Source organism: Ornithodoros turicata, chromosome 6 (assembly GCF_037126465.1).
Source record: "Ornithodoros turicata isolate Travis chromosome 6, ASM3712646v1, whole genome shotgun sequence".
In the NCBI taxonomy this organism is placed as follows: domain Eukaryota; kingdom Metazoa; phylum Arthropoda; class Arachnida; order Ixodida; family Argasidae; genus Ornithodoros; species Ornithodoros turicata.
The window spans coordinates 6,612,022-6,636,722 of record NC_088206.1 but is presented as its reverse complement, the minus strand read 5'-3'; the positions used below and the strand labels follow the sequence as shown (position 1 = coordinate 6,636,722).

At 44.8% G+C, this 24,701-nt stretch overlaps 1 protein-coding gene and 1 long non-coding RNA gene across 4 annotated transcripts in view; one reads left to right on the top strand and one right to left on the bottom strand.

Annotated features, from left to right (window-relative positions):
- Nucleotides 1-17,236, bottom strand: part of LOC135398951 (uncharacterized) — a 29,395-nt gene extending 12,159 nt beyond the window's left edge. Inside the window, exons 1-4 of one of the 2 annotated variants that reach the window (XR_010424155.1) lie at nt 17,131-17,236; nt 5,885-5,988; nt 4,685-4,756; nt 4,488-4,609 (exon numbers count right to left, since the gene is read on the bottom strand). This is a non-coding gene — a long non-coding RNA (uncharacterized LOC135398951). Of the gene's footprint in view, nt 1-4,487; nt 4,610-4,684; nt 4,757-5,884; nt 5,989-16,743; nt 16,904-17,130 lie in introns of those variants that run through there. The other variant, XR_010424156.1, reaches the window with a different exon arrangement.
- LOC135398946 (forkhead box protein P1-like) overlaps nt 1-24,701 on the top strand; it is a 227,485-nt gene that overhangs the window by 84,748 nt on the left and 118,036 nt on the right. The window lies entirely within an intron of this gene.

The window sequence follows — 24,701 nt, the reverse complement described above, 5'->3', positions numbered from 1 at the left end:
TCACCGTTCGATGTGTCCGCAGCGTTCAGAAACTCTCGGCGGACACGCCCATGAAGCGGTTTTGAATAAGGTCCTTTTGAGGCCACATACAATAACATCAAGGCTCGCAAAGCCCCATTGGAGCACACTTCGATACTCTACGTAAAAAAAAAAAACGGATTCGAGTAGGTATACGCTTGCGAAGCACGGAAAAGTGACACGTTACAAATTTCGTCAACAGCACACTATCGCAACCACGTCTGACCAATAAAACCTCCTCTCCTTTATCGAAACGAAAGAAAGAATGAAAGGAAGATCATCCGCAGACGCTTGCATAGCAGACGAGAATTTTCAGGGACCTCTCCAAGATGGCCGCCCTATTAAAACCGGGGTGGGGATCCTCATCAAAACCGGCCATGTTGTCTTCTGCCGCCTTTCTTCCTCCCACCCTTTCTCCCGTAAGAGGAATAAAAAAAAGAAGTGGCGTCGCCCCTTTCTCATTGGCTTCATTTTTTTAAAGACCTCTCTTCTTTGTTTTATTCGTTTTTTTTTTACCTCTCTCCCGATTCCCGCTTTCCTCCTCTCCTTCATTCCGGCTGCGTCAATCTGGGCAATTAAAATGATGGGACCACGTGATATGGTGACGTCACAGCTGCAGTTGTGGCGCCCCCTGCTTTATTTCCCTCGTAAGTTTCCTTTAATTTTTGCGCCTTATTTTGACGTACCCTTCCCTTTCTTGTCTCCCTTTTTTTTCCCTCTTTCTTCTTCGCGAAGGAAAAAAAATAGAAAGGAGAGAGAGAGTGAGAGGAACGGAGGAGGATTATTCCTGCTTGCTTTTACCGCCTTTAAATTTTTCTTTTTTGATCGCGCGTTTTGTTTCGAGGCGACTGTCGTCGTCGTCCTCGTCGTCTGCTTGCATTGGTCGTCGCCATTTTTGTGCCGGCTTCCCCTCATTTTTCCACCCCTTTCAAGTTCTCCTGCCCTGTGTGTCTCGTCGAACGTATATTCGTATATGTTGTTTTGACATTTCTCACGAACCATCGAGGCTTCTGTCCGCTAATGTACGGATGACCCTTCTCCTCTTCGGCTTCTCTCAGACCGCGCGCAACCTGCTATGAACCAACAACATGGTATACCCGTCTGAACATAGTGTATGGTTTCTACGAATTCTCAGTATTCGGTACCCCTCATCTGGCGTTCCTCACTTGTACAAGGACCCTTATACTCGTATTCAACTTAAGAAGGAAAAGAAATCTAGTCCGTCAGCTACATACGCCGTTGGAGGTGGGGAAACGCAACAGCGCGCCAGTAGAAATACTGCTGCGCCACCACGCAGCATGGTGTCATGTGGCCAATCTAAACAGCCAATACGGAAGCAGAGTGAGTATGACGGATTACATTATCTGGCGTAGGAGCGACCGTGACCTCTCTGGTGTCCAGCCATCCTATCTGCGGCGCAGTAATATTTTGAGAGCTGACGGACTAGATTTCTTTTCCTTCTTAAGTTGAACACGACTATAGTTTCTGGCGTTCTCGGCCGTTCGAACTCGTGACTTTGGGATCAGTGAACCGACATCCGATCCACGAAGGCCAGTCTAGATTTGCGGAACTACCTGTTTTTGTGACGTCAGCGACAAACCGATTCTTTACTACCTCCACTTCCTGCAGCTCTCACAGGACTGTACAAACGCCACCTAGATGCAGAGAGCCGCCTTTAAATGCCTCAGCCAATCACGGCAGACGATTTCAAACGCAGGCTTTCTGTGTCCACCAGTGGCTGATGTCCATGCGGGTGTTCACGGCTCCGAAAGCACTGCCGACATTCGTAGCTCAATCAGTAACGACGTTTGCTCGCTGAACTCATGATCGCGGTTTCGATCCCGGTCGAGTACGACCTTTCTTTTCTCTCTCTCTCTCTCCTAAAGCACAGTCGTGATTGCGGGACTCTCAGTGACTACGTCACGATCAGGCTTTCTTCACTCTACACTCTGAAAAATGAACTTCACCACACAGCTCGCACCTACCCAACTTACCATCATCCCTAGTGACGTCGTTCTTTCCCCCGATTTGCTGAAAACGCGGGGGGGGGGGAGGGCGTAGACCATTTTTGTGGCATTATGATGCGGTTCATAATTGCCGCATAAAATGGCGTACGCCCCCCCCCCCTTTTCCGCAAATCAGTGGAAAGAACGATGTCACTCAGAATGATGGTCGGCTAGGAGCGTGTTCTGCGGTGAAGCTCTTTCTTTTTATAGTGTAAGGGACGTGCACTGCGCTTGGATACAGCAGAAAGCCGCGCAGTTTTTCCCGCGTTTCTGATAATCGGTGGCAGAAGATAACGAGATGGTAAATAGAGAGTGTTCTAATCGAAAATAACGAGACAGGACCGATTGCGGGAAAAGGAACATCGTGGTGGTGGTGGTGGTGGTAGTGGTGATAGGGCTTGCCGTTGTCGGCCTCACGTATGTGGGCAACGTCACGACTCACGCCCTGGGGGAATGTGCGTCCTGGGCCGACTTCTAAGGGAACTGTGCCGACATATGTCTGAAAGCGTCTGAGGAAAACCCAGGAAAAACCCCAGACAGCACAGCCGGCACCGGGATTCGAACCCGGGAGATATTCCACCCACTTGGCCAGGCAGGGATGTTTTGGTTCGAGTCCAAAGGATGCCAATCAAACCAAACATGAAGACATTCTTTTACAAACTTCATACGTCAACACTACCTGTCAAGGCATGGCTTGCGCAGAAGGGCATATACGTGCCCTGGTCGGCAGACTGCAGGTTCTGCAAAGTTCCTGAAACGCATGATCACCTTTTCTTAGACTGCACAGAAGCCCAGTTCTTCTGGGACGATCTCCAGTATAAAGTTTTCAAAACTCGACTTCGGCTTAACCCACACACCATACGGTTTCTCCCATTACACCCGAGGGAAACAGTCAGGTACGATATTGTCATGCTTATAGCCTTGTACTGTCTGTGGAAACTTCGTATGGCTGACAGGAACGAAGAACCGTTAATGCCTCCTATGAAATACTTTAAGATAGAAATATCTCAACTTAAGCTGTGCCTTATGCGATGTTTAGAGCTGCCAGATTGGTTAGAAACATTGTCTGATGCCCTTACGTACTTGTAAAATCGTATGTACAAATTCAAAAGGTCTTCAGTTTCCTCTTTAGACGTTTTGTAATGGCCCACGGCGTTGCGACCGTGTGACGTACCTATAGTTGTGTGCACTTGTGTGTTTTGTTAATAAAAGGTGGAAAAAAAAAAAAAAAAAAGATTCGAACCCGGGTACCTCCCAGTCTCGACGTGACATGGCCGAGACTGGGAGGTACCCGGGTTCGAATCCCGGTGCCGGAACATCGTTATTCGACCGACTCTGAACGGAGATTGACCGATCGTGAGCTACACGGCAGTTGAAGTGACTGACCTTCATCTCATCTTCATCTTCATCCATGCTCAATGTGCTAACGCCGACTTTTCGCCTTTTCGGAACGTATAACATGTTGTGCTCCGAAGCTTGGCATCTAGTAAATCGATAGACTATAGCGAGAGGCAAAGGCAATTCATTTGCTGGCCGGCATCTCACCCATGTATTTATAGGGGGTTCTGATTGGAACGTTATCTGATCTTATAATCCGCAAAGAATGCACGAGTGAAACATGAGACGGGAGCGATGCTAAACCCGGCTCGTATAATGCTAGAGCGCCTTACGAATAGCAGGAGCGGTCAGTTTTGACGTGTACTTTTCGGTAAATTGGCTGGCAGTGCTTGAGAGGGAAGCGACCACAATATAGCAGCTACCTAACATCAATTGGAGAGGTATCGGACATGTAATGAATGAAACGTACAGCGTAACGAGACGGACAGCGGACGTAACGAGCGTAAATGGACAGCGTAAAGAGTTGCTTTCCTGAGACCGCCGCGCGGATTATTCTAGACTTAGAAAACCTTAATATAATATAGTAATATGTATCTGTTTAGATGTAAATCTAATGATGAAGTTATTCACATGTGGACCTTAGACGTTAGTAAATGATGTGATGTGATGTGATGTGAATAAAGAAAAAAATGAATAGTAAATATATATATTTTTTAAATTGGGTGCTGTGGCAGACTGGTACTGGGTACATCTTTTGGGTGCTGTGCCAAATGCGTTTAAATGCGGTTGCTTTTTTTGCCGTTGTTGGTGGAAAATTTTTGATCACGTGGTCCTATAAAGCTACAGACGGAAGCTAACTGATGATGAACATATATAAACCGTATAAAGGTTAGACAATGAAGAATACGCTGCAGGAAACCTTACGCAGTGAGCTGTAACTATAAGCAATCCCATGATTGTTTTTCGTATACCAACAATGCATTACTGAGGACTAGACATTATCAACAAACAACGAACAAATTACCGAACCGTGGCAAAACACAGAATCAAAGCCCAAACCGAAATTGAAATCAATATCTGAAACTCGGGAAGAGTGTGCTTGCTAGAACTTGATTTCCCACTCGCCTTGCGATCATGCTGAAAAAGACGGGCAGAGGTTTGCCATCGGCGAGAGCACTCCACAAGTCCGCGCGGTGCTTGCTCACGGTTGATGTGTGCGCAGAGTCCTGCCCTCATTGCCACCCTCACTGCCACATATGGAGATACCTTGTACTGCCACCTGGAGGACTGGACAAGTCGTGTTACAAAAAAAGTGTACCTACCTAGAAATTAAGAAAAATCTTTCCAGGAGCATTACTGCTCCGCACCGTTAGGCCATGTTCCAAGAGAGACCGCTAAGAAAAAGAGCAAGCTCAATCAATCAATCTCATCATCATCATCATCATCATCATCATCATCATCAAGAGTAGGCTCACTTTTTTCCCCCTCAACCGCGTTCGCGGATTTGAAGGGAGACTTGAGCATACAACAAAGGTCATACAAAATATCGCATGAGCGTTAGAGTTAGCTCCACGAAAAGCAGACAGAAGCAGCTGACCATGCAGCTGACTATGCGCAAGCCTTGGTGCCAGATCACAGGTGTGGCACATATTTATAAGTCCTGACGCTAAGAAATGTCGCGTTTTCATACTACAAAGCAAATTTGAACTGCACATCTGATGCAAGGCCTATACGAGCCGTTGCTAAGTTCCCCTCCAGCACTGGACTAATGGACGAACTCTAATAGGACACCTTTCCGTCATCACCACCTTCTCATCCCTTCCATAAGCGCAATGGGGCAGTGTACCGCCATAACGGCAGAGAATGACCCACCATATATGTGTGTGTTACGTGCAAACTTCAGCGAAAATCTCGCTCCCAGACGCACTTAAAGTTAGCAGGCTGCGACTTCACGAAGTAAGCCAGAGGGAAGGCTCATGGAAGACGCCAACCGTTTTGAGCGAGGACAGGTCCTGGCGGCACAAGTCAAGATTTTTTTCTTTTTGATTTCGTGTTAGCGCCGCGAAGCAACTGTGGCTATAAGCAGCGTACAGATGTGGACAGCAGGAAGGAGTGGGGGACAGCGGGGGTTAGTATGCGTCCTGGGCCGACTTCAGTGGCAGCTGTGCCGACATTCGTCTGGAATTAAGTCTTCGGAAAACCCAAGGAAAACCTCAGACGGCACAGCCGGTGGTAGGATTCGAACCCACCACCTCCCAATCTTCAGCACGACCTTGGCTACCACCAACAAGCGGGGTATACGCCTTAACCCGGTTATAACGATTATAGTATCGGCGTCCGTGAAATTTTCCGTGCACCAAGCTGTAATACGCTAGCAGGGAAGGCCTTTACGCAGGCCCTAATTATGGCCAGTTCTATATAATAGGTTAAACCACTGGAGCTTCCTGATTGAGATCAGGATCGGGATTCTGAAAGAACATCTTACACGCTCATGGAACGAGCGAGACATGTCGCAAACCTACCATCCTTCTCGCAGTTGCCACATCCCTCGTTTCAAGCCGGCGTCCGCCGCCGCCATTTTCATTATTTTCGTCCTCCTTTCCTGCTTTCCCTCCTCCAAGCTCTTCTGCAAGGAAAATGAGCGGAGCTCATTAGACTCTGTGTGCGCGCGCGCAAAGGAGGGTATTTTCGTTCTCTCTCTTTCTTTTTTTTTTGTTCGATGCTCCTAAAAACTTTTTCTTTTTGTTTCTCCGATCTTTCTTTCCCTTTTTTTTTCTCGTCAAATACGGGAAGAAAGGACTTTGAAGAGAGTGAGAGAGAATGCTCGCTCTGGAAAGAAGTGCGTGCCCGGCAAGAAAACGTAAAAGGAGCTACGGTACGCTTGCCCGCGCATGCGCGAATGAATGTCGTATTAATAAAGAAGGGTAGAAATGAAGGAATAGGCGCGCGCGCAAAAAAGAAAAAAAAATTAACGCGATGGAAGGAAGAGGGAATGAGGAGAGACAGGGGAAGGTGGAGAGAAGAAAAAAAAAATTGCGTGCTAGGAGCATTTTTTGAGGCAGAAGGGTCGAAGAGGTTGGCAACGTTGGTACGTACATGACGTGGTCAAATCGTTGCGAGACGCTAAGCAAATGAATGTGGGGGAGGAGGTGAGGTTAGGGTTCAAAATGGTTTCTTCGGTGGTTGGTCGTTCGTTCTTTTCTTTCGTTCTTTTTTCTTTTTTTTTCCCCCAAACGAAACGGGTCTCACGCCTTGATACGTTTTTCTGCTTCTTGGCTTTTTTTGGCGGGAAATTATGGCGATGAAACAGCGGCGTGTAGATTATGCGCTTTCTGCTGTTCAGTGTAGGTGGCGTTAGTTTGTGGAAGAATCATGTCGGAATGCTCTCACGCCACACCCTTTCTTTCTTTTGCTCGCTATTTTTGCTGTAATCTTTATTTATTTTTTATTTTTATTTTTTTATTTATATATGTACTTATATATTTTTTTTTTTCGGAGAGATACGAAGCAACGGAAATATAGTACCACAACGTGACGATTCTAACGCCGGTTTTGGTTGAGCACTGTGTACAATATATTCGCAGTAATGTTTTACACCATTCAGCGTGTAAAATGGGTGTTTTTGTGAATAAAATTCGTCATATGCTCTTCGAGCATATCGGCATGGGGGAAACGCGGAGTAGCTTTGAAAATGAGTTTATTTTTTATTTTTTTATATACTAACGTCATGATGCAAAAAAAACGGGGACTTCTCGAAATGCTTGGGTGCCTGAATAGGACTGAGAGAGTAATATAGCTGCTGCTACGTGCAAACGTGTGAGATCGCTGTCTTACCAAATAGCCCTAAAAGTGTACGTGAAACACATATTTCGTTTTGTATGCATCCTGTAAAGCTATTTTCTTTTGTCGATGACTGGCCCTAAGTCTGAAACTTCGTGAATCCTGACTCTCCATTGCATTATTACTACCAGTACTGCTGTAGTCTGATCTCCTTGCTGTACTGGATGTTACTACTACTGTTCCTACTGCTGCTACTACTACTACTACGGTTACTTACTGGTACGGTAATATGGTAGCCAGGAAAGAATCGAATTAGTCTTTCTGTACACTTACTAACACATGTGCCATGCAGTACAATCATTCTCCCATCTTGTACTCTTACTACAGCGGTATTACTCTTATTATGACAGTCTTCCGTTACTTGCAGCATTTGTCGAAGTCGTGAAACATTGTACTGCTGGTATTTTTTCCGTGTTTCCAATTATCCAATTGCCCTACAGCCCGCACTGAACAGCGCAGCCAGAAATTGTGTACACTTAAAAAAAGAAACACGTACACAAGCTTCCACTTTTCGTTATTATTACGCGAACCACTGCTCACCACGCCATCCTTTTTCTTTCTTTTTTTTTGTCTCTTAAATTTATCTTTTTTTCTTAATACTTCTACATTACGCGAGAAACGGGAAGAAAAAAAAATGAAGCGATGACCCCTCTGGACCGCACACGGCAGAGGGGCCATGTCGTTATGATGATTATTATTATTTTCCGCGTCGCCTGTGATCGGAATATATTGGAGATGGCAGCTGGTCGCAGAAAAAAGCATTAGCTGATTGCCCGCCGGTGCTGCATGCTATAGAGGTGTGCATATACATCACAACCCGGCCCGACCGTTGCCACTCACAACAAGCTGTGCGTTGTCACCTGCTCCTTCATGTTTGCCATGTAGCACCCGCGCCCTGTTCACGCCATCTCTCTCATTACACGTCACTACAACGGGTAATCGCTTTTCAGGAAAGAGTCAATTTGTTAGAACCTTTCGCGTTAGGCCTACGTACTGTATCTGCACATGCGGAGGAGTTTTGGGGGGGCTGACGTTATGAAGAAGAGAGGTGTGGGTGGAGATCTGTAGTGGTGTCGAACACGTATATAACAGAAAAAAATTACGAAAGCCCTTTGATGTATCATTTCTTTCCGAATTGCTACGTTTTTAGTTTAGTTTTAATTTCGAAATCATTCTAAGCAGCACAACACCTTGAGCACCCAATATTGGACCAATATTGGCAATGTCGGCCCAATATTGGACCAATATAAGTCCAGTATTGCCAATACTGGTCCAATATAGGTCCAGTATTGCCAATATTGAACCAATATAGGTCCTGTACTGCCAATATTGGACCAATATAGGTCCTGTACTGCCAATATTGGACTAATATAGGTCCAGTATTGTCAATATTGGGCCAGGATGTTCGCTGGTTGGGATGGTTTGCAACATACTTTTTTTTTATTCCGAGCTAGCGCCGCGAAGCACCTGTGGCTATGAGCGGCGTACAGATGTGGTCAGATGGAGAGAGGACAGCAAGAAGGAATGGGGGATAGGGGGGTTAGTATGCGTCCTGGGCCGACTTCAGGGGGAACTGCGCCGACATTCGTGCGTAAAGTCTTCGGAAAACTCAGGGAAAACCTCAAATAGCACAGCCAGTGGTAGGATTCGAACCCACGACCTCCCAGTCTTTAGCACGATCTTGGTTACCACCAACCGCTACTACCGTGCCGCTGGTAACACACTTTTTTTAGAGATGGATTCCGTAAGCTTACGTCATATTCTACTGCTTGGTGAACCTGTGTGCAGGAAAGTCGAGCTATCCGGTCAAGGTGGACTGAAGGAGAAGCCGCGAGTCGGTAGACGCCAATGTTTCGAACAGAGACAACTGTTCTGCTGGTGAAGCATAATAGAACTACTACTAGTAGGACAATCTTCGTTCGAAATGTATGGGCGACTACATATACCAGAGGCGTTTGATTCGATCTACGTGTAGAAGTCTTTTGTGTGGATTTCCTCCGTATTCGTCTCTTTGCTATGATTACCTGTACCGATTAAGCACTGTCTTTAGCCGCGAAACTGATTACACATATCCGTTGTTTCTGCCCCCATAGCGTCGTTATGTGTGTCATCAGTACGTATCATATCTGGCTAACCGTACTTTCAGCATTAGCTACCTTCTGCTACAAGACAGAACTTGATGTGTGTTCTTTAAAGGAGGGCTTAAGTGACGAGTGCAGGTGACTAACAGAGCGCGCGATGCCTCTGCTCCGCACACGTTTAAAAAATCCTCTACTCGTGAAAAGAGCGTATCGGAGAACGAGGGCACGTCGTGACGTAACGTGTTCCCCGGCCACGTGACTCGTGACGTAGAGCGGCGCAGCTGAGAAGAAAAAAAAAAAAGAGGGAACGGGGACTTCCCTACGTCACGGGAGGATCGTGTCGGCAGTCCGCGACTTCGTTCTCCGACTTATTCTTGTAAATTTGATTGCGCAGTTATAATACAGCGCTGAGCGAAAATATTTTGCATCCTGATGGACAGCTTCACAAATGAGACAGGATTTCGAGCCATACTAAATGTCGCATCGTTGCTCTTTTAATGTCATACGACAAAGGGGACGTGAGCCTGCGCAGCTGTTACGCAGCAAAATAAATAATGCCGACAAGTTACCTGCCACGTATTTCGCTGAAATGAAATACATGACATCCTGGAGATTTTTTTTTTTTAATCTTTCAAATGTTATGTCACAAAGGCATATCACATGTGCTACTGTGCTTGCCACAACACCAGCTTCTCCTTGGTCGAGCAAGGAAGTACGACCGTCTCTTAAGGTTATGCAACGAAAGCAGCCTTGATGTCTGCGCTATTTCACAGCAAGCGAAGTAACAGAGACGACATTATGGGAAATATGTTATCCCTGACTCCGTTGCGCACGTGCCCAAGAGCTGCGCGCAATAGCTTCTGGCAACCGAATATACCGGGAAATCCTATTAATTATGTTGCACATCGCAGCTTGTTTTCAGGTTAGGGTCGTGTTCGACGGTGCGCCACTTGCAGATACCATGCGCAAAATAACAGATCTCAGCAAAGCGGCTTCTTTTTGAACAAATGGTGAAAACAAGCCACGTGTCGTTTCGCCTTTACAATGACGTATGCATGTACACTCTTAGAAATGAGGGGGGGGGGGGGGGTGTCGAGGTAGCTTGCCGTTGTTGGCCGCACTTAGAAATGAACTTCACCACATAGCACGCTCCTAGCCAACCATCATCCCGAATGACAACGTTCTCGCCCCTGATTTGCTGAAAACGGGAGGAGGAGCCTATTTTGTGCCCATTATGCACGGCACAAAATAGGCTCCTCCTCCCGTTTTCAACAATCAGGGGCGAGAACGTTGTCATTCGGGATGATGGTTGGCTAGGAGCGTGCTATGTGGTGAAGTTCATTTTTAAGAGTGTACAGGCGCACGTCACAGGGCAGTGTGCTATCGACGTATAGGCTGCCGAGACTGCTTCCAAATTTACCAACATGTAATACCAGCCACTTTTGATTCCGAACGGTTGGTGGCGATGCTTCCCAACTGGAAATTGCTGTTCATGACGTCACGAGCGAAAAAACCACTCTGCATAAAAATTATAAATATGATCTTTATTGTGCCCTTTCTTTTCTGTTTTTCAAAGGCAACCCCGACCATAATATGATGTCACGCGACGGTGCTTTTTAGATTGGTTTTGGATCCGTACCGTCGCTCTGCGTCGCGCAACGACAGCATATGCCATCTATCGGCGACACTGTCAAACAAGTCGCTGTTTCCATGGGGGAACACGTCTGATTGCGACGCATGCAGGTTCCTTTTTTTTCTTCTTCTTCTTTTTTAATGACAGGTAGCGAAAATTCGGTGGGCGGCAGCTCAGGCGGTAATCTCCGTGTAGCAATTTGAAACCCCCCTTTCCACTCGTCCCCTCTCGCGAGGCGCCTGCCTCGAACATTTCTAATTTCTAGCCAGACTTGGCGCCCAACCTCGTTTCAAATTAAAGCGTCCTCAGATTTGCATATCACTCAAGACTCCGAAGAAAAAAAAGAAAAAAGTAGGAAAGTGGAAAACTCCAAGAGAGAGAGAGAGAGAGTGAGGGGGGAGGGGGAGGGATAGAAAAAAGGCGACGGGGTCTCCTGGATATGTTCCTCAAGCTATGTCAGAAAAAGAAGACGGTCGGCTTCATCTCGGTGATTGGCGGCGTGTCATTCCCGAGCGAATGGGGAATCGTGCGTCCTGGGCCGGCTTCACAGGGAATTGTGCCGACATTTGCCTGCCGTAGTGTCTGAGCAAGTCCCACGGGAAAGATCCCAACGGCACACCCGTTGTCGGGATTCGAAAAAACTGGGTCACCTTCTCGTCCCGGCATGGAAGGCGATCAGCTTACTCACTAAGCCACCACTATCGTTATTGTTTTTAGTCCTTATGGGGTACTCGTCTTGTGCATGTTTTGTGCATTTGTTCACGCATTGCATGTATATGCTTTCACGTGATTAGCAATAATCAATTTTTGTACGTGGCTTAAAAAGCAGATTTTTTGATATGCTTACATATTATTTGAATTGCTCGGGTGGATATCGTAATTTTGATGACGTAATTTTGGAGGTCCTCGGGCTTTTCATTCGTCTAAAACGTTCGGAAGCAACTTTTCCTAAATTGTGTAAATCCAACATCAGATGACGTCAGGTTACACTGTTCACAGATTGAACCAGGTGACGCAACGTCCCCTCGCATGTTTCTCCATCATTTCCCGCAGTTCCAAAACGCACCTTCACCACGTTCACTTCAAAACCGAAACTACAATCAGAATCGCGCACTCCGAGATGCAAACATGTCGCCGTCTGTCGGCGAAGATGCACACTACGCTTCCCTTTCTCTCCCCCCTCCCCCCTATCCCTCCTGCTCTCTTCTCGCGTTCATAAAACCGCTGTGTTCTCCGTTGCCACGACGACAAAGAATGGCCATTTAACACTTCTTGTTCCTGCCATCAGTCTGCTAACGAACAAACAATTAAAAGCAACAGACAACACGCTCTTCTTTGTCCCTCCATTTTTCTTTCTACTTTTTTTTTCAGAGTCTAGTCTCCTGTATACGCATGCGCACGAGGTGCTTCCGTACGTTCTCATTACGATCTCATCGTCGTCTGCATCTTTCAACCTTTCCCCCGCATTACCGCGGTTGCTATGGTGATACACGCGCTGCTCCCTTACCCATTGGATCCTCTCTACTGCACAGTTTTTACGTCGTTTCACCGTTTTCTTTGTTCTCGGTAGCTCAGGTATGTCATCAAAAAATCATATTTGTTCCACCTTCTCTGTTTCTCATCTGCTCTTTCTTTATTTATTTTTTTTTCCTCTTTCCCAGCGAGCCTCATTTCTGTTTAGCGTTAAACAGCGGACGCAGCGTTTTTTGCTTCGTTATCGAAAGTACAGTTGATGTTCTTTTTTTTTTTTTTCATTTTTGCTTTCTCGTCTTGGCATATCCTTCTGTGTTCTTGTAGAGTCTCGTTGCAAAGTTGTGCTCTTCAGCAAGACTTTTTTTTTTTTCCTGTCCCTCAAACTTCTTTATCGCAGTTATTTTTAACGGTACGCGTATATTTACGCCGCTGTCCGTTTATATATTTATGCAAAGCTTTCCTCTGATGCCTGATGAGTTCTGGAATGAGCATGCCCAGCTGATAAGGGACGCAGGGCACAAAAAGAAGATAAAGAGGAGAAACAAATTTTTGAGATAAAGAACAAAGTGGCACCGGAATTAAAGGAAGCAAAAAAAAAGAAGTGCAGATGCGGCAGAAAACACAAATTGATGCTGTTGGGATGAGGAATAAAAAAACAAAGGCTTGTTCTCCTGAGAGAGATCAAAATGGGAGAATACTTTTTATGCAGCGAAAGATGGCATGGCTGTCCGAATGATGATGATGATGATGATAATGATGTTTGTCGCGCGACTAATGACGGTAGTGTGTTTGTTTTGTTGAATGTGTCTTGAACGGGCAAGCGATGAAAATTGGGAAGACGACGGGCTTGGAATAAAAGAGAGAAGTAGAAAAAAAAAGAAGGAACGGCCGAGCGCTAATGTACAGTTCGATAAATATGAATGTGTACAGCACCGCCATAAAAAAAAATAACATAAAATAAAAATGAAATAAAGTTTGAAGATATGTACTGTCGCAATCGAAATCGGCTTATGAGGGGCAGTTGTGTTGTTCTCTTCAATTTCGTGCGTCTCACTGCGGCAAATACAATTCGATCTTTCGATGGATGCATTAGCGGATGGAAGAGGAGACTGAACGTGGCATGGCGAACCAAACAGATATACGAGTTTTTTTTTCCTTCTTCTTCTTTTTTTTTTAATGTAATGACGTTTCTTGTAAAATGAGAGCGAGCTACAGAAAAAAGAAGAGGGGAAAATGGAAGAAAATTACCACGAATATTGGACACGTGCGAACTTATCAGAAATGGAAAAAGCGCTGTGCGGGTCATTTTGTTTCGGAACCATATCCGCGAGGCCGTTCTGTGTTTATGCGGCTGTGGCAAACAAGTTATCATTAGTATTCGTGATAAGCGCGAGGGACAAATTGTTTAGTTTCTTCTTTCTTTCTTTTTTTTTTTGTCTCCCTGTGTGTGTAGGACATTATCGTTGTTAGTGAAAGAGGCAGATTGGATAAAAGGAGGAACACGAGCAGACTATCGCTTGGTTGATTACAGTCCGATGCGCGTAATTAAGTTTGGAACTTGCTTTGTGGGGGTAAAGCTTCTTGGAGTTGTAACAGCGCATGCCCTGAGTTTTTCAAAGTATGGAATCAGTGTTGTAACAGAGTCTGTGTTTTAGCACTGCGAAGGTGCTGTGGCGGTGAGTGATGCACTAGAGCATCGCAGCAGATGTTAGTAACTGTGGAATAATCTATATTAGAGCGATAGCTTTATAAGGCCCATCGACGTCGACAGGCGTGTAGGTCCGTCTGTAACAGCTGTGGAGAGAGAAGAGAAGGTGGAGGAAGAAGTTGCAATGGCACCGAAACCATGCATACGGGCGTCCGAAGACCGGAAGACATAAAGCTAAACCCTATAAAGCTACCGCATTGAAACGCGTTTGGCTGAATGCCAAAATATGAAACTTTTTTTTTTTTTGAGTAACTATTTATTGACACTAGAGTTGAAACGCCAAGAGGAACAACGGAACGACAACCTATGGTGTTGGTCTGAAATTTATTATTATTATTATTTAATTTTATCGGGCACGTTTCGAGAACTCTTGACGCCAACGTGTTACCCCAAGGTATTTCCATTATGAACGCGATATTTCGTTATATTGATGCGCTCGGATATTACGAAATTCCGGAAATCCTTTCCATCCAACCACCCTTCCCCCCCCCCCATATTTCTCGACTTCACTAACACACACGCACACTTTCTAATGCGACCCCCTCCCCGTCTACCTTCATGCTCTACCCCACCCATGCATTAACCTCGTGAAGATACTCAGTTATTCCTTGAAAACACACGCAGAAAAACTACAGAAACAGCTTAGGCGTTTCCGAAGCACGCTCTAAACACACACACGGGCGAAATTTGCAATCAATACCCTCTCCATCACTGTCACATTGCCCTTTCACCCACAAGACCTCCTCACACTCTTGATTGCTTTCTCGACAAGAACGAAAAAAAAAATCACACTGGGTCAGGCGGAACGCACAAAAAATAAACCCTGGTCCTACCCTTTTGGCCCCACCTTATTTTCCAGCTTGAACCAATCAGAATGCATCAAAGCGCACTCTCGTGCCTGTAATCGCTCATGGCATTGGTTCATTTTCTTTTTCTTTTTTTTTTTTGTCCCTCTTTATCCACCACCTCTTCTAGGTTGTGTCACGCTTTTTCGATAGCCCCGAAACATTCCTTTTCTTTTTCGTGCCTTTCCTTTGTAATGACACACTCCGCGAGCGTACTTCATTGGTTTTGCCGGAGAGCAGAATTTGTATTATTTTGGCGCCCAATATGCGGCAATACGTAGCGGCCTCTCTGACGTGCGTGGAATATATTTTGTTGCCCAAGATACGTGTATTTTTTCTTCCGTCGCTAGAGGGTGTGGAGTTTTATGTATGCGTTAATGTATGTATTGAACATCCTTTAAGAGAGAGAGAGAAAAAAAAACCGTTATCGGCGGGAGAAACAAAATGAAAGGACCCAAGGCGGGGCGGACCTTTGTCTTTTGCAGGATTTTTTTATTTCATTTTATTTTTTTAAAGACGGTCGTTACATGCTTTGGGTTATGGCCGACCGCACCCTCGTAGATGTCCGTGCAAATAGGCGCAATGGTGAATGTTAACTTCATCTTTTCACGGCGTCTCCTAAAAAAATATATCCTGTCTCGCGATAGATGATTTGTGAAACTTCCAGTGCGGAGCACAGAATGTTTTCGCGTTAAAGGCCCCGAGCGTGTGCTCTGCATAGAATACACTCATCCTACTGGACCTCACGTGGTGGAACGGAAGTGTTTACTGTCATCAAGTAGGAGAACTACCTATGGAGGTATAGAGCCCTGTTTCACTGTATCTTACATACTGGATAACAACGCTTTTAAAGGGAGATTCTTTTTCGTACTTGCCACACCATGCGAACCACGTACGCAATGCACGGTCACGATAATGTGGCGCAGGGGAAGATGTCAAGGCACATCTTCCACCTGTAAACAGCCATGCCAGCGCTGTAAAGCTAACCCAGCTCAGTTCATCAATACCTTTCGTACCTTTCACTTTCGAGAAAAAGGGGAGGGTTGTCGTGTCGTTAACATAGCACCCCGCACCCGTACTTATCCGCACCCACACAGCACCCGCATCGTACTTTCGAGGGTATGCCAGTTTTACAGCCCCATGTATTTCGTATACGACAATCTCTTTTCTAACAACAACTTTATTGTGAGATCATTAATGGGGGAGTTTCATCGAATCTACAACAACAGCTTTGTTCAAGTTGTGTCATCGAGTGTAGTCCTCTATATAGCTATTGCATTTTTGCAAACTGTATAGCGTAGCCTACCACATAATAGCGTTCGAACAAATCTCGAAAGACTATATAGACCTGCACTTTAAATTCGAAACACTTTTGGTAGCAGAGAACGGGGTAATATTGACTGACTTCATGTTTCCTTTACGTTCAACTTCGTCGTTGAGCCGAAAATGGCTGTCAGCGATTTCGGTAATATTTTCTAGAGAATCGATGAGCAGCAACATTAACTTAATTATGTTATTCGTTGCACGTGTTTACAGTCCATTTCGCTGTCTTTCCGCCGCGCGACATTGAGCTTTCCCCCTGTAGTTTGTTCTAGTTCACTGTTTGCTCCGCACTCCACACACAATGTAAAAGGCTTCTGTATAGGGTCGGACGGGATTGACGACAACAAGTTTCCTAATGAAACCACCCAGTAAACTGACCTCCAGCACCGCTGCTACTCGTGCTCATAGGGCCAACAGCTTAGTTGCAACTAGATAATCCGATATGAGGTAATAATAAGAAAAGATAGTGCAACTTTACCTCAATGTGCACCAAACATGAAGCCGCAGTGTCGTGAGAGCATTTCTAAAATTACTGAGAAAGATCAATGATGGGCACCAATTTCTTTCCAACAAATCAACCAAGACGGTTTATATCATTCAGGATACAAAATGGACTTATTTTCGCCCGAGACAATCGATACAGCCACCCTTTCCCACCGTCGGAGCATGTCTCGCTTATCACCCTCTTACCCACCCCAGCAAACAACAACCTCCCTTCTCACATACACAACTTCCTTCCATTATATCCACTTCCCTTCTTCTCTCGTCGTCTGCTTCGCTATCCATCACCGCGCGGTGCATTAATGCTCTGCGAAATCGGAGGCCCAAATTGTTATTAGACTGCGCAGAAAAACAGTATACTCACCGTCTAGACAGACCTACGCTCGACAGTAAACAGCTGAGACTGTATCGTTACCCTGGCAACATTGGGTGGCCATCCGACCATTAGATTAGCAGACGACGACGCCGGACAGAAGATGCACGCGCGGACTGTAAGAAAGTGAGTGGGAGACAGACCTCTAGGGGCAGAGGGTATGCCCCCGTGACGTAATCACTGTCGTTGCGCAAGTATTTCGTCTAGCCGGACTTTCAAGGTTTCCAGATTATGTTCATTGACGCACGCCGCCTTAAGGAGACTGAGGTTGCTGGACACCCGTTAGCAACATTGTAACCGGATTCCCTTGTTTATCGGCCAGTGTAATGCGTTTTGTGTGAATTGCTCTCGGCGATGCCTGGCGACTTTTTAGTTTTCCGGCGGTGCCTAACTTGAAGGCTTGTCGGCTAGACGAGTTTTTCAGCAGGGAGGCAGAGAGGACTTTGAGTGTGTCGTAGAATGATGCAGGAATTTGGTTGTCGTCTGCTATATCCATTTGAGGATCGAACGGTGAGAGGGTGAAGAGTGTGCGGGTGATCTTCCAGTGAGAAGGTGTACAGGAAGAGGTTGTGCTTGGTTACATGGTGAGGTCAATGTGAGCAGACGACATCTCTCAGACGGCAGACACCGCGTGTGGTAATCGATGCGAGGGGGGTCTGTCCTGTCATAGCTCTTCGTCCGTCTGGGAGTGTTTTTCTTGCTTCCGGAGAATGAGCGAGATCGTACTTCATTGAAAGTCTGTTGCACGTCTTGTGGTTCGCAATGTCTGACGGGACATGCGGGAGGCGCGGGTTTGTTTTATTTCCCTGAAATGTGTTCTAATAGGCGATGATTTTCATTTCGCCCGAACTGCAGGTTTCGTTGTGTCGCGTTTCAGTTTTTGGTGCAGAGGTTATGGGTTCCGTGTTTTCGTTTTTTATTTTTGGGTGGATTCGGCGTATGTTTTTTTGTGTTTATTGATTTTCACGAAATCGGCGTTTTTCGATGTTTTCCTGGTATGTACATGGTTTACCCGACAGTTATAGGCGAATCGAAATCACAATGTAATTTCCACGCGACGCTCATTCAGTATGGCGTTGTTCGCAGCGGTGGCGTTTTACGGCAAACGAAAAATAAATGGACATATTTCACAACTATCTTATTTTTGTGTGGTTTTCTGATCCGCATCAACAACATGCTGGGCACGTGCAGCAATTTATCTCGGTCACCTCCTGGCTACGACGTATTCGGCGTTTTTCGTTTAAAACCGAATGAGGGAAAATTTATACGGCGTATGTTTTTCAGTGTTTTTCGATTAAAACCGAAAAAAAAAATGAATTTTGCATATCCCTTGCATAAATTAGGTAGAGTAAAAATTGGGGTGGGGGGAGCGGGTTGCCTTCGTCTTAGAGGTCCGTAAGGTTTAGGTCTAGAATTTTTCTTTGGTTACTTTCGTGATGCTAATTGTGTAAACGAGCTGATTGGTGACAATGACTGTAGCACTAGTTAACTGTTTGTAGCAACAGCTGAAGAAACTCTCGCAGAGGACGTCGCCAGTCGTCGCTCGGTGATGGAGCGTGTTTTGAGAACCTTGCGACAAAATTCATGGGTTCGCATTCGTTGACGTCGAAGGTTGCTCCGCACATTTTTTGGCGTTGTGCTCTCGTACAACATTGTGCTCCGTAACGCCAAAATGTTACACGAAATTTCTTTAGCGTCACTGGTCATCCACGTAAGCGACCGGAAATACGTAAGTTCTACGTTTAACAAAAGTTTAGCGGCGTTTTGTTAACGTTTTAGATCCTCCACATGAATCCCGACCGGCGATGATGGCATGCCACGGAGAGGCGATGACGGTGGCTTATCTCCATGGCCGCGCCTGTGGAACTGAAGTCGGTGCTCCAGGTGCGTGGTGCTCCCCAGGAGCATCGAAGATGAGCTTTAACTTGCGGCTTTAACGGCTACGGTATCAGGTGACCGAAGGGAACAAGTGTTTTCATTGGGACAATTTCAACTTCAATTTCAATTTATTGGTTTACCACATTACATGGTGGGACAGCAGAGCTAAAGGTTACCGGAAGTAACTTGACGAGGCTCTGCCGCCCAACAACTTCGTAGCTTTTGTAATTAAAAAGTTCATTAACGATTTTGAGGTAATTAGTCCTTCGACGGTTGAGTAACACATGGCCAAGAACGTCCGCCGGCGCAGAGACGATAGAAGGGAAATAGGATGTCTATAGCCCTTATAGCTTTTTATAAAAAATCTGTGCCGAAAAAAATAAAAAAAAGACACCCTGTATGCATATATATATATATCACCAGGCTACAAAAGAAAAGGATAGTGTATCTGTCGAAAGGAAAACTTTTCACAAATTATTGTACCCGAGCAAACGGTACAGGCAAAACAAATTTACCGCCATCGAAAAGTAAAAGAGAGAGAGAAAGAGAGAAGGTGGTTGTTTAAAAGAAAGAAAGGAGAAACACGGCTATATAGGCCACGGAACGATCCTAAAGACAGCGTTATGCAACGAACAGAGGTGCCGTTAGGAACGCAAACGACACCACCGTTTTCTCTTTCTTTTTCTTTTTTTTCTGCTCCTCCTCGTCTTCCAGAAAGGTCCAGAGTCGAAAAGCTACAGCACTCCGCCTCGCTTATAAACCCGTCCCTATAAACGTACACATAAATTACGGGTTGCGCCTTTATCGCCACAAATTACATGTTGTCTTCTCAACTGACTCGGCGTCTTCTTCTTCTTCTTCTTGTTCTCGTACTGAGTCACGGAAAAGAGGTACAAATATAGGGGAGAAAGAGGGATGCGCCTCTTTTTTGTTATAGAGGGTTCATCTTGCGGGAAGTTGCTCCGTCGCTTGCCTCCAGGAATGGAGAAGCGCTTTGTGGTAGAAGGTGGAACTGCCGGAGGGAGTGTAATGCCGTTTGGGTCCTCTTGTTGGAAGTTTTGACGTGGTATGAACCGGTTAAGTTCGAAATATAAGTGCGAATTGAAAGGTGAGAAAAATGTCTTTTTAGTATGAGTGAACGCTGTTTCTACAATATGTTTAGCTCCGCAAAGTGGGACATTATTATTAAGTGTTATCGTCTATAAGCGTTATTTTATTATTAATTATTAAGTGTTATCGCCTATAAGTGTTATTTTATTATTATGTTGACATTAAGTGTTATCGAATGACAAATATTTACCTTACTTTGTTGAAGGAACGGATTGAATGTAAGAATAGAGTAGGATAAATGATGTTTTCGTGTACGTTTTGTCGCTTTGCGTGTGAAAAAAAAAGAAGTAACTTGTGTGCATGTAAATTGAATATTTCTAACAACATATCACGTAAATTACACCTTGTCACATTCTGTTTATAAGGCATCACATTTAGAATCAAAATGCTGTCTTATAAATGCAATGGTGCGACAAATTTCTGCGGTGGCTTCGTAAGATTTAGAAACGCGTACTGATTGGAAATTTTTAATGTACCGGAATACAAATTATATTATGTCATAGGGAAAATACAGCCAGACTAACCGCTAACAGTGATTAAGTTAACAGTCACTAGTAAAATTTTCACTTGGCAGAAGGTCCAATATCACACTAAAAACTAGAAGGTCCTGCGGTCGAACCTCAGCTGGTACGTTTGTCTAAGATTTTCCCTGGCGTTTCAGAAAGGGTTTCCAGGCAAATGTCGACACAGTTCGCTCCCGAAGTCGACCCAAGACGCTTGCTTACCTTCCTGTCCCCTCTCCATCCGTCCGCTCATGTACACAGCTCATAGCCGCATTTGTGTCGCGGCCCTAGCTAGCACGAAACTCATCTTCACGTTTTCTCCTGCCATCAATAGCTCCATTCTTCTTTAGTAGTTGCTTCTGCATGTTTTATGTTTGTAGCTTCGGAGGTAAGTCCTAAATCGGAGAATTCCCAGAAGCGCGTCTAACGGCACGAATGCATGTTTTGCATTTTACTCCCAGATTGTTCTTTTTTCTTTCTTTTTTACGAAGAAACAACGCGTAGAAAACGAGAAAAAGTAAGAAAAAATTAAATGTGCACCAGGGAGAAAAAAAAAATCTTGAAGATTGCTAGCGTTTTCGCTAGCGACGAGGTGCCATCTTTCCGCTATATTTTTTTATATTTCGTATTTTTATTTTCGTGCGCTCTCGTGTTTCGTGCCCTCCCACAAAAAAAGTGTGTGTGTGTGTGTGTGTGTGTGCGTGTTCGCGCGGTTGATGATACCGCCATCACGTCACGAAAAAAAAACAGTGAAATGGGGTAAAAAAAAATGCAACGAAAGGAAAATAAGGTATGTGTTCGCGAGGTTCCCCATAATCTCGCTCTCAGGTCGATTTCTAATTGGTGGTGTTCCCGCAAAACAAATGGACTGTTTCCAACCCGGCATGTGTCTGAGAAGGGTCATTGCCGAGTATGCTGCTTATGTCTTTTTTTTTTTTTTTGCACCAGAAGCAAAATCGATGAGTGGCACGGAGGCTACGTATACGTTCGTAGAGAGAGAGAGAGAGAGAGAGAGAGAGAGAGAGAGAAACGATGCCGATGTGGATTGGGGCGTCCTGTTTGTTGTCATTCCCGGGGAAGTGGATGGTCGAGAATCGGAAGAGATTCCTGATCGTCGTAGTCTTGAGAGAAGCGACGTTCTTTGAAGGTGGTCATTTCGGTTCGTGATATCGGTCTTTAGAGGTTGTTGATGGCGAATCAATGTTGCATACGTCGATCTCAGCGTTTGTCTCGTCGATATAGAAGAGTTATCGGTTATATTGCGCGCTTTTTAGGGTTGAAGTGTGTGTGTGTGCTGTTGTTGGACAAGGCGATTGTTGACGGTCGCTGGCCGTGCAGTGCTCGTCTTGTGAAAGCACGTCGAAGCGATCGAGTCACGCACGATTTTTGTGATTAGTGCAGACACACGTGCGTGGAAACGAAGATAACTTTATCCGTTGCGTGATTAAAGTTAACCGTGTGTCTTGCGACTGGCGATATGAGACTTTTACAACAGCCAACAGCAACTTTTGCACTTTGAAAGATCCGCAATTGGTCAAGAATGACTCAATTCTGCCTAGATTGAAGGCCATTCCAGGTAGACCTCAGGAGTAGCATGACTTTTACGAGATCACTGCACGATTTTAAAGATCCACTCGTTCGTAGAGTATTCTGGCACTTATGAAGATAAATCGAGTTTAGCATAATAAAAAAAAATTATGCCAGCGGCATGACCGAGTTGACACGATGTCCGGTTGTTTCTGGTGTGTTCAATGTCACGCTAGAGGTCATGCCACCACTGACTACTCGTTCTGAGGGTTTCCCTCGATTTACTGGCAGACTTTCCGTACGGATGTCGTCACTACTCCCTTTAATGTCAGCCCAGGCCGCACACCACACTCTAAGCGGGGTAAAAGGAGTAATTTTAATCGTTTGGGGAACTCGATGATTTGCCATAACCATTACTCCCTTTAGGGACGAAATGCACGGGAGTTTGTGCGACTGTTTGCAGTGCTTAGCAGTTAATTTCTGGGTCAGGGGACTAACATGGGGGAGTAATTGCAATCTGGGGGAGTAAATACTGCGATTGCTCTCAAATTTTCTTCTTTCACCTTAGACATGCAGTCTACGCTCCCTACTCCATCCTGCTCTTTTCTGTCCATTTGTCCCCGTTTGTACGCGGCTTCGATCAACCAATTAATCCAAATATTTTATTTGATATAACAAACATGGCACCGCGAAGACAGGCCTGTGGATGCAGTCCCAAATAAATACATGGTTGCAAAACACTGATAACATACAGCCATAGCTAACAGCTATAACATACAGGCTTATAGCTACAGTTGCTTCGCTGTGAAATTAAGATGCAATAGAACAAAAATACAACGTATGACGACCTTGTTACGCAGATACTCTAAGCAAAAGGATTGAATGGGACAGTAAATTACAGCTTGTAGTCTCCTAGATTGCGGTTATTCAGACAATTATTTATCTCTCTGCACAATGCAATTATTCAGCATAACACATAAACACGTTCACATTCACTCGACTGTCCTCAAAATGATTTTTTTCCCCTCTTGGCCCTCAGCTGTACCTTTCTTTCTTTCTTTTTTTCTCTCGAATGCATTTTTTTTTCTTCTGAAAACAACTCCACGAATTAAAACGTGCCATACTTGATCTATCCAGATCACGTTCTTCATTTTTGTAAAGCGACGAGATTCCGGCAAAAACCCTCGTATATCTCCATGGCATATATACGGGGCTGTAATTTGAAAGACGGCGGGAGAGAAAATGTTTTATGGAAACTTTCCGCTATAACAAAACACACACACACGCACACGGATGCGGCCCGTCGTAGGACACACACGTCACGTCTCCATTTGTGGGCTCCACATTTTATTTTTTTTAATTTTTATGGAGTGTATTAAAAAACGGGACATATCACCCAAGTGACGCACCCTTGAGAGTGATGGATGCGTGCCCATGTCATTAGACTCTCCCTTTTGTTTTAATGGTATTTCGATCCGCTGCATGAGCGCGTTGTAGTGTCCGAAACGTCGGCACTAAGTTACTGCGTAGGTGTAATTAAGTTAAAAGAACAAGTTTTTTTTTTCTTTTTCTTTTTGGGGAGAATGAAATATTAGCGGGGCTACTATTACTCCTAAAAACCCCGTGGAAGTGGTGACGTTAACGTTGTCGATGGGATGAGGGGTGTGCCTAACAAAAAAAAAAAAAAAGAAAAGAAGAAAGACTAGTTTTTCTTCTTCTTTTTCTTCTTTTTCATGTGCACGCTGTGAATCTCCGTGACTCCCATTTCAGAGCGTTCTCATCTCACTGTTTACACATATTCTTCTCAATCCTGAATAATGGTGAACTGCTGATATTAACAAGTTGCAAACATACAGTTGCTCATGAAACCTAAATCTAACCTAAACCTGAATCTTTTTCAAGCTAGCGCCATCTTTGCTCTCTTTGCTCCCCATCCTCCGAGCTCCGTAAAGTCGGCTTTTTCTCTGCGCGCGCATGCCCCGATACAAAGCGGTGAAGCCATCTTTACAGACTTCCCTCACTCTGCTACAAAACTTCTCATCGTATTCTTTTTTTTTTTTTTTTTCACAGCAGTTGAATTTGGTGTCTCTCCGATTCATCTTCTATCTCTTATGTTATACAGACTATTAAAGTTTTTAGTTGGTGTGAATCTGCTCACAAGACTACGGGCGACAATTACTCATGGATTATGTGGATTAACAGTTTTCCAATCTAGCTATAAAAACGTACTCGCAATCATTATTAGTGAATCTAACAATTTGTTTTCTGTCCTGCATTCGGTGCAGTACGTGCGCTAGCAGTCCTTGTTAGGGTTTCCTAATGGTTTGTGTCTTCTGCTAAATGTCTCTTTGTAAATATTTCTTAAATGTTTTTGAAGTGTCTGTTCCTCGCATGCAGATAGTTTGGAGTTCCCGTACTTTCAAGCAAAAGAGAAACAGCTAAGCGTTGTCGTGTCATAATTGAGCAACTAATTAGGATAACGTTTCCAGCCGCAAAAAAGACGGACGTTGACATATCAGACTACATATATTGTCTCACTACGGA